This window comes from Pteropus vampyrus, unplaced genomic scaffold (genome assembly GCF_000151845.1).
Source record: "Pteropus vampyrus isolate Shadow unplaced genomic scaffold, Pvam_2.0 Scaffold102, whole genome shotgun sequence".
NCBI classification, from domain to species: Eukaryota; Metazoa; Chordata; class Mammalia; order Chiroptera; family Pteropodidae; genus Pteropus; species Pteropus vampyrus.
The window spans coordinates 4,535,343-4,545,382 of NW_011888883.1; the positions used below are offsets into that span (position 1 = coordinate 4,535,343).

Here is a 10,040-nt window from a genome sequence, read left to right on the forward strand (position 1 = left end):
TTTTTTTTTTTTTTTGCATGTATCTATCCAATTTCCCAACAGCATTAATTGGAGAGACTGTCTTTACCCATTGTATATTCTTGCCTCCTTTGTCATATATTAAGTGAGCGTATAGGCCTGGATTTATTTCTGGGCTCTCTATTCTGTTCCATCGATCAATGTATCTGTTTTTTATGACTGTACCATGTTGTTTTGATTACTGTAGTCTTGAACTATAGTTTGATATCGGGTAGTGTGATACCTCTGACTTTGTTCTTCAGCATTTTAGGGTTATTTGTTCAGCTCTCTGAAAAATGTCATTGGTATTTTGATAGGGATTGCTAAATCTACAGGTTGCTTTGGGTAATATGATCATTTTAATGATGTTGATTCTTCCTACCTAGGAGCACGGTATATGCATCCATTGATTTGTATCTTCTTCAATTTCTTTTTTTAATGACATAATTTTCTGAGAACAGGCCTTTTACCTCCTTAGTTAATTTGATTCCCAGGTATTTTATTGTTTTTTTTATGCAATTGTAAATGGGATTGTTTTCTTACTTTCTCATTCCGAAAGTTCATTATTGGTGTATAAAAATGCCACTGACTTCTGAATATTAATTTTGTATCCTGCTACTTTACTGAATTCATTGATCAATTCTAACAGTTTTTTTGATGGAATCTTTAAGGTTCTCTATATATAGTATCATGTCATTTGCAAATAACGAGAATTGTACTTCTTTCTTTCCAATTTGGATACCTTTTACTTCTCTAGTCTTATTGCTGTGGCTAAGACTTCCAATACAATGTTGAACAGGAGTGGTGAAAGTGGGCATCCTTGTCTTGTTCCTGATCTTAAGGAAAATGCTTTTAGCCTTTCCTCATTGAGTATGATGTTAGCTGTAGGTTTGTCATATATAGCCTTTATTACGTTGAAATATGTGCCCTCTATTCTCACTTTGCTGACAGTTTCTATCATAAATATGGTGGATATTGTTGAATTCTTTCTCTGCATCTAGCAATATGTTCATATGATTTTTATCTTTCAATTTGTTAATGTGATGTATCACATTAATTGATTTGTAGATATTATATCAATCTTGCATCCCGAGAATAAATCCAACTTGATCATGGTGTATGATATTTTTAATGTATTGCTAAATTTATTTTGTTGAGGATTTTTACATAAATGTTCATAAGAGATATTGGCCTATAATTTTCTTTTTTTTTGTAATGTCTTTGGTTTTTGGAATCAAGGTAATGGTGGCCTCATAAAAGGAGTTAGGGAGGCTTCCCTCTTTTTGAATTTTTTGGAATAGTTTGAGAAGAATAGGTGATAATTCTTTAAATATTTGGTAAAATTCACCTATGAAGCCGTTTGGTCCAGGACTTTGTTTTTTGGGAGGTTTTTGACTACTGATTCGATTTCACTGGTGGTAATCAATTGGTTCAGATTCTCTCACAGTTCTGGAGGCTGAAAATTCAAGACCAACATGCTAACAGAGTTGGTATCTGGTGTCCCCTAGACTTGTGGTTTACATATCAGTCCTCGTGATCTCTGAACTGCTAACTCTTTTTCTTGAAGGATAACACATTTTGTAGCTGAATAGCTCTGTTTTCTTGTCCTGTAGAATCCTAGATATTTGACAGTCTGCCTTCATTCTGTCCTGTTTTCTCAGTCTCTGTCTTAGCTGATAGTATTTCTGCTGCTATAATCTGATCTTTAGTTGTAGCTTCAACTGAGATGGCTGATTAAATCCATGGGTAATCTCCATATGGAGTAATTGTCCAGCCACATGCTTGTTCTCTTCAGAACAAGCTTTCTTGTTTTTTTGCAGTACAGATAGACTGAGAACTTTCCAAATTTTCAAGTCGCGATATTTTTTTCTTTTTGCTTAACAATTTCTTCAATTTATCTCTCTCCTCTTGCATTTTACTATAAGCAATAAAGATAAACCACACTGCACCTTCACCTTCAATATTTTGTTTAGAAATCTCTGCTAAACATCCAAGGTCATCCCTTGCAAGTTCTACCAAAACACTACAATTCAATTCAGCCAAGTTTTTGTCAGTTTATATGAAGGATCATCTTTCCCCCAGTTTCCAATAACATGGTCCCCATTTCTGTCTGAAACTTTACTAGAAAGAATCACCGTTAACATCTATATTTCTACCAGCAATTCCTTCAGGCAATCTAGACTTTTTTTTTTTTTTTTTTTTTTTTTTGGCATGTGTCTCAAAACTCTTCTAGCCTTGATGCATCAATCAGTTCCAAAGTCACTTTCACATTTTAATTATTTGTGACATCAACATCCCACTTCACAGTGCTAAAATCTATATTAATCTGTTTAGGCTGCTATAACAAAATGACATAGACTGGGTGGCTTAAATGACAGAAATTTATTTCCTCACAGTTCTGTAGGCTGGAAGTCTAAGATCAACATGCCATCAGGGTTGGTTGTTGGTGAGGCCTCTCCAGCTTGCAAATGGCACCTTCTCAGAGTGTTCTTAAATAGCCTTTTTGTTGTGTGCAGGTGAGAAAAGCAAGAGAGATATCTGGTGCCCCTTCTCCTTTCATAAGGACACGTCACATTAGGGGTTAGGATTTCAACATATGAATTTTAGGGAGACATTAACATTCAGTCCATAACAACCGTAATATGTATATATGTGTATATTATATACGTCAGTATATACAGTGACTAATATAGTTATAACTATATATAAAACTATATATATATATATAAAGCTATATAAACACATATACACACATTTATTTAATGGTGGATGAACAGATAAAAGCAAAATAAACACAAATGAGTAATCTCATTGGGAAACCCCAAATATTTTAAAAATGGAGACTATTTTGATGATGGAGTGGTGTTCCAAAATTTATTCTCTTTGCAAATCACTCTTCTATACCTGCTAATGAGGCCTTTCCATTTCTTTGAAAAATCCACATTCCTTCACTGTTTCTGAGAATCCCCTGAGTTTTGCCTATGTTCATGTACAAGAATATGCAGCTACTGCATAGCATCGTAACTGTCTTCTTTTGTCTGCTTAAGCCACTCTTCTCAGGGTCCTATAAGGTCTGCAGGACATCTCAGCCACTTCCACTATTGCATTACTACTACTGAGACTCTATTAAATCACGGGTTGGATATGTATGTTTACCAAATTCCTGACTACATGGCTGCTCTAATGTGAAATGTAGGCCAATAGAAGTTTGACCTCTGTGAACATCCTGGGAGAGGCAGTTGCTAGATAATTTTTCTTGGTATGGAAATCCTCCAGCAGAGAAGAGAAAACCAAAGCCATCCCAGTGTCTCAGAGTGTCCTATCTTTTTGTCCCCTGGAGTAGAAAAGAGTTGAGATATTTGAGTCAAAACATCACATTTTAGTGTGAAGAGTGAGTGTTGTGGTAGGTCATTGAGTGGTGCCACTTGACATTTTCTCAGGACCAGCTCTTAAAAATTTAAGTTTCTTGAGCATTGAGGGAGAGTGCTGTTAGGAAATGGAAATGAAAAATCTCAGTACATGTTAGTGTAATTTCTCAGATCATGATAGTCACCTGCTTATAATATTCATAGCCTTCTTAATAACTCAGATGGGAAGCTATGCTCATTACTAAAGTCTCTAAGGCCAGGCATATTTGGCCTTTTCTAATTCTTCAAGCCCTTCTCATCATACTTTTTTCCTCTCTCACGAAGCTCTAGCTCTCTGGCCTCCTCTCAATTCCTTGAGTACACTGAAATGCTTCCTGTCTAAGGGCCCTGACTTTTATTGTTGCTCACCAGCAGATCTTCAGTGCTTGGCTCTTATACATCTTTTAGGGCCCTGTTCAAATATCACCTCTTCACTGAGGCCTTTCAGTTGCTCTTTATCACATCATCATGCATATTCTCTTCACAGTACTTATCGCTATCTGTAGTTATCCTGTTCATTTATTTATCAATGTGTTTATTATCTATCTCCTCCTAGCAAATAAGCACTTTGAAACTAAGATTCTTCTTTTCATACTTGTTCATTGTTACGCCAAAAACATCAAATATCTAGCATATTGTAGGTAGTTAATAAAAATGGTTGAATGAATAAATTAATGAATTTGTTTGTTTTGCTCACCAGACTATGAATTATACAAGAATTAAATCAAAATGTTTTGCTCACTACTATATTCCCCCATACAGAGGATGTATTTAATGAATATGTGCTGAATAAAAATGAAATAAATATAATAAGTTAAGGGACACCATTAAAACCTTAGGCTATTTCATTTTGACTAGATCATACAGTGGCCCCCCCTTATCCATGGGGGCTACATTCTAAGAACCCAATGGATGCCTAAGACCACAGATCACATCGAACCTTATATATACAATGTTTTTCCTATACATACTTACCTATGATAAAGTTTAATTTATAAATTAGGTACAGTAAGAGATTAACGACAGCAACTAATAATAAAATAAAACAATTATAATAATATACTATAATAAGAGTTATGTGAATGTGGTCTCTCTCAAATATTTTATTGTACTCATCCTTTGTTTGGCTTCTATTGACCTGACAATATTGTCAGAAACAGGATCATTCGCTTGGGGTGATTGCAGATCATTGAGCCATAATGCTATCAATGTTTGAATGTGAGAAGCAGACCGTATCTATAGTTGAATTTGTCGATGGTCAATGACTGGAGAAATTTAACATTTTTGGACCTCAGCTGACCACCAATAACTGAAACTGCGGAAAATGAAACCATAGATAAGGGGGTGGGGAGGGGGAGGACTACTGTAGTTAACTGCAGCAGCATTTTCCATCTGTGGGTACATGAGCCTGCATCCAGCTCTGAAGAGACCATGAAAATGCTAGTGGTATGCATATTTTCCCAGGACCTCACAAACTTGTAGGTGCGTTCAAGGGTAAGCTGAAGACTACTAAAATTTCAGGACTTATTCACCTTATCTGCATACTACTGGTCCTCAGCCCCTGAGTTGTTCCTTTTGGCATTTCTGAGAGTCGCAGCGGGTTTCTTACTTGTGATCAAAAACAAATCTAGCCTCACTGAATACCACATTTCTCCTCCAAGGATCGTCACTGCTCTCCCAAATCCTGTTCCTCCAAACATCTTGGTCTTCTGCAAACCTCATTGCTACTCCACTGAGCACAAAAGACTTTACCACACAGTATGTGGTTTTTAGAAGTTCATAGTAGTAAAATTTGGTGATCTGTAGCAAATTGGGTTTACCTCTCTTATAACTTTCAATCTGAGAGGTTAAAAACATGCAGTGTGTGTGTGTGTGTGTGTGTGTGTGTGTGTGTGTGTAATAATGTTTTATGGAGTGTTCAGTGAATACTCTTTCAGTTCTTGCTTATAGCCCACACTTGGCTTAGGACCCAGACATAAATGTATGGGACTGGGCTGGGAACAAAGCTACATTCAGAATTCATTTTCTGCTGATTAAGGGTTTGTAACTGGGGAGCTCACTGCACTTCCCTCCTTCTAGAATGAGTTCTCTCTCAAGCGTCTCTTCAGCTCCCTTTCAATCTGACTTCTGTCAGAGTATCTCATAGTTTACCCCAAATGCGAGTAGCTCATGAAGAAGACAAAGTTCAAGTTCTTTCCCAAAGGTTCTTCTGGCCCCAGGAAAAGAGACTGGTTTCATAAATTCCCAGACATGCTTGGACAGGCTTGAACCTGTGAGAATTACAGCCCAGGGTTAAACTGAAACTTTGCTATCCTGATGATGCACAAGGAAATCTTCAAATGAACTCAGCAGTGACAAAACATCAAATTACATAAAGCCATCTTACACCGTTGGCAATAAAGGCAGCCAGCAGCAACCCAGAGCTATACCTTGTATCTTTTGTATCACTAAGTCTTTGGAGGACCCCAGTTATCAATCATTTGCTCACACCAGTTACTGCTGAAGCTCCAGGATATTTCTAGGGAATCTCCTGCTTTGGTCCACATTTAGGGCCCTGGAAACCCTGCTAAGGCTGATAGTATCTGTGGTGATGGTGCAGCTTCTCAGTGCCCCCAGAAAGGAGCCAGCTTCTCTAGGGGTCTTGCCATTCCTTGCCTCTGAAGTAAACAAATACTAAGAGACTCACCACCTGTTTGGAATGAATAATTAAAAAAAAAGTCATCAACATTAATTCATAGAGAACATTTATAATAACTAAAAGACAATTAACTTTGTAATACAGAGCTGTGATAATAAACATAATAAACAATATTCTGAAATTCTAAAACAATTTCTCTAGATTAATTATAAGACATGAAATGGTTTAAAGTCTTTTCCTGTCTATCATCTCTCTTTCTCTCTCATCTATCTATTTAATCTTACCTAAAATCTTCTAATTATAGTGTATGGCCATGCTACCCTGAACATGCCTGATCCTGGCTGATCTCGGAAGCGAAGTAGGGTCGGGCCTGGTTAGTACTTGGATGGGAGACCACCTAGGAAGACCAGGTGCTGTAGGCATAAAAACAAAATTTAAAAAAAATCTTCTAATTGTGTCCCCCATGAGGGGCCTGAATCAACTTATTCGAATATGGAAAGTAGCTCAAGACCTTTCTTCAGTTACTTAAGAAAAAAATGTAAAGTGTTATTTTATTCTAATATTTTGGGTCCTAAAATTTCCTTCTTACACTTATTAAATGTGTATCTTTTAGTGATAAGAACAATGTCTTAACATTTTGATATTGTTCTTTATTTCTAAGCTTCTTAAGGATTTCACTCATCAGAGCACACAGATGCAGCTAGGTATTTATCTGGGGATAAAGTCACCCACACACAGCCTCTTACTCAACCACGTGTACACACAGGTCTGATTAGAGTTCCATTTGCACCATAGACATCCGGAATAGTGACTGCAGCACCTGTCAGAGGCTCACTCCCTGCTTTATCTGATAAAGCAATGTTGCACAGGGAGTGTCCAGAAGCTAGACCAGTCCTGTTGGAATGGAATCCACAGATACCTCAGGGACGAAGAAGGGAGCTACAGGGTCCCTTTCTTCTAAAAATAATAAATATGAGAAAAAACTAAGAGGCTCTTTTCCCATTGACTCTATTGATGAGTGCAGGAAAAAGAGACAGATAAAAGAAAAGCATACATTGGTAAAATGATAATGTTTGACAACCTAGGTATAGGTATCCTATAGAAAATAAGTCATCTGATTTTTAAAAATGAAAGGAGAGGGAAAGAGAAATAGGACTTCAAGAAGAAAAATACAGCACTTATTTTAGAAATTTAAATTGGTTAGCTTTAAAAAGTTTCTTTGGAATATTACTTTAGTAAAGTTTCAATATTTAATTGGTGATTTAGAATTCTGAACTTTAGTTATTTGGAAAAGAAATATATCTTACTATATAATCATATCAAATAAGCCCATATCATTATGTAGTGATTGTAGTAATAATGGCAATCAGTTGTAAGTGAAGGACTATCAAAAGTAATACCAAGAATGATGTTTTATTTTTGTAACTTTTAAAGTGCTTTCATTTAAATGGTCTCATTTGATCCTCACATCAGCTTATAAGATAGGCAGCACAATTTTTTTATCATTTTACAGGTAAGAGTTTGAAGCTTAGACTAGTTTAGGGACTTGTTCTGGGTTACACGTCTGGGAAATAGCAAAACTCATACTAGAACTCTGGACTTTTGCTTCCCAGTCCATTTTCATTTCTGATGGAATGATCATTCATAGCTCTATATTTTCTGTTGCTGAAAATTGCCATTAATTTCCAGAGCTGAGTAAAGTTTGTCCATGGGTGAGTATAATTTGCAGTACTTATCCATATTGGATCAGTGCATTTTGTTTGTTCCCTTTCATGTGCTTTTGTTTGTTCCCTTTCATGTGCTTTTAAATAATGTGTGAATCAACTTAATAAACAACTCAGCTCACAACTTTCCTTTGGGTTCTCCAAGAGCCCTAGTCCTTAATCACAGTTTGTTGGCAGACAGCTAAGTGCACCATTCAAAGATTATCTCTTCCACCTACTCCACCCTTTGACCCAATTTCTCTCCAAAATTGGCACCACAGCTTTTATATTGCATATACTACAGAAGGTTTGAGTTTCCTTTAACCTATCTCAGCAATTTTCATCTAGGCTATATACTCACTCTGAGAAGGGCAGAAGTAGGAAAACATATGTATAAGGACATTGTCAGACTTATTCTCTTCCCCACCCATTTCCTAGATCTATCCCTTTCCAATCAGGTCCAGGAGTAAACGTGCAGATGGGATAGACTGGAGACTGTTCGGGGTCACACAGACCTTGAGAGGAACATATAAATATTGTCAGTTCTGAAAGATCCCCAGAAGCCATGAAAGCTCCACATATGACGCTCTTCCACAGAGAATATCCTGCTTCACTTAGACCTATCTGGTGACCCTGAGTCCCTTTATAATCAGAAAAGGTCCACCCCTCACATTTGTGAGCTCCAGAGCAAGAGTATAAATAGAGGTCTGCATAATATGTGTTTAAATATTTAAAAGTTATAGATCAGGCTAACAAGCCACAAAACGAAGTAAGTTCTCTCCTCCTACTGCAACAACAGTATGTCCATAATAACAAAGTTGAAATACATGTTTAAACTATGGCTGTTTTTTACTGAAAGGCAAAACATAAAAGACATTTGAATTTAATTATTACTCTACATTTTAGACATTTTTGTTGATGGTTCAGTGATGTTTGGATAATTACATAAAGTATATAATTTATTAGTTATTTTTAAATTGATTCATTCCAGAATTTCTTGTTTTCATTTGAAAAAGGTCACTCATTACATTACTCTAATTAAGATTTTTACATAGTTTGTGCTCTACTACAGTAAAGCGCTAAAGAACTAAAAATTAATTGTAACTGTATTGAGAGTACAAAATTTGAATATATTTTCATCAAAAATTAAGATAAATATAAAACTTAAAATTATTTTACATATACTTTTATTACTTAAATTTGCATTAAGATTTTTTTTTAAAAAACTTTATTAAATCTTATTTTCATAAAAATAAAGCTATTCACAATTCTAGCATTGAATTGTGCTAAAATAAATATCATACTTTATACATATTGTATCTAGATCACATTGTCCAATAGAAATATAGTGCAAGCACGTATGTAACTTTTAATTTTTTAATTAAAAATTTTATACGTTAAAAAAATTAAAAATTAAACATTAAAATTTTTAAATAATTTAAATATTTTATTTAATCCAACCTATTAAAATATTATTTCAACATGTAATCCATATAACAATAATTAATGAGGTCTTTTACATTCTTTTTTAATACTAAATCTTCAAAATTCAGTGTAGTTACACTTATAGCACTTCTCAGTCGACGTAGCTACATTTCATGAGCCCAATAGCTACATGTGGCTAAGGCTACCATATTGGATAGTGAGTATTCATTGATTGCCATGTAAACTGATACAAATACCAAATTAATTGGTGAGGGCCCTCAGAAACACAAGTTGAAACACAAAGAGAAACAAGAAAGTGGATGCTCCTCCATACGATTAGGAATGATGTTAAGAGGAAGAACTTGACCTGTTAATTAATTTGTTTTTCTCTTACCTAAGGACTTCTATCACTCAAATCGTCTGAAGTAGTATCCATTTCCAGTGTAGGCTGTGGCACAACCCACAAACCTCTATGGGTGCAAGTGTCCTTTGTTTTAAAGGACATAGGACAAGAGGTTTGGAGAACCTCTTAGGTTCTCCTTAGGCCTGAGTGGGGTTAGGAACAAGAGTGGATGTTTAGAGTTATAGATCACTCTGTGCAGTGCTAAGCACCGACCAGTGAGTTAAAAGAGATCCAATCTGTTTGTTAATAATTTATTTGTTGTTGTGTTTATGAGAATTGGGGCTCAGAGGAGGAGCTGCTTTTGCCTGGTATGTGGGAGGAACTGGACAGAGCACCCTCAACCTAGCTGGCTTCCCAGGAGCACATCAGAATAGAAAGGAACTGAGATAGGTCAGTTTAGTGCCTATGTTTTCTTCTATGTATTTTATAGTTTTAGGTCTTATATTCAAGTATTTAAATCATTTTGA

At 35.7% G+C, this 10,040-nt stretch overlaps 1 pseudogene; it reads left to right on the forward strand.

Moving 5' to 3' along the window:
- Window positions 1-6,345: 6,345 nt before the first annotated feature.
- LOC111742851 lies at window positions 6,346-6,464 on the forward strand (annotated as a pseudogene).
- The last annotated feature ends 3,576 nt before the right edge of the window (window positions 6,465-10,040 follow it).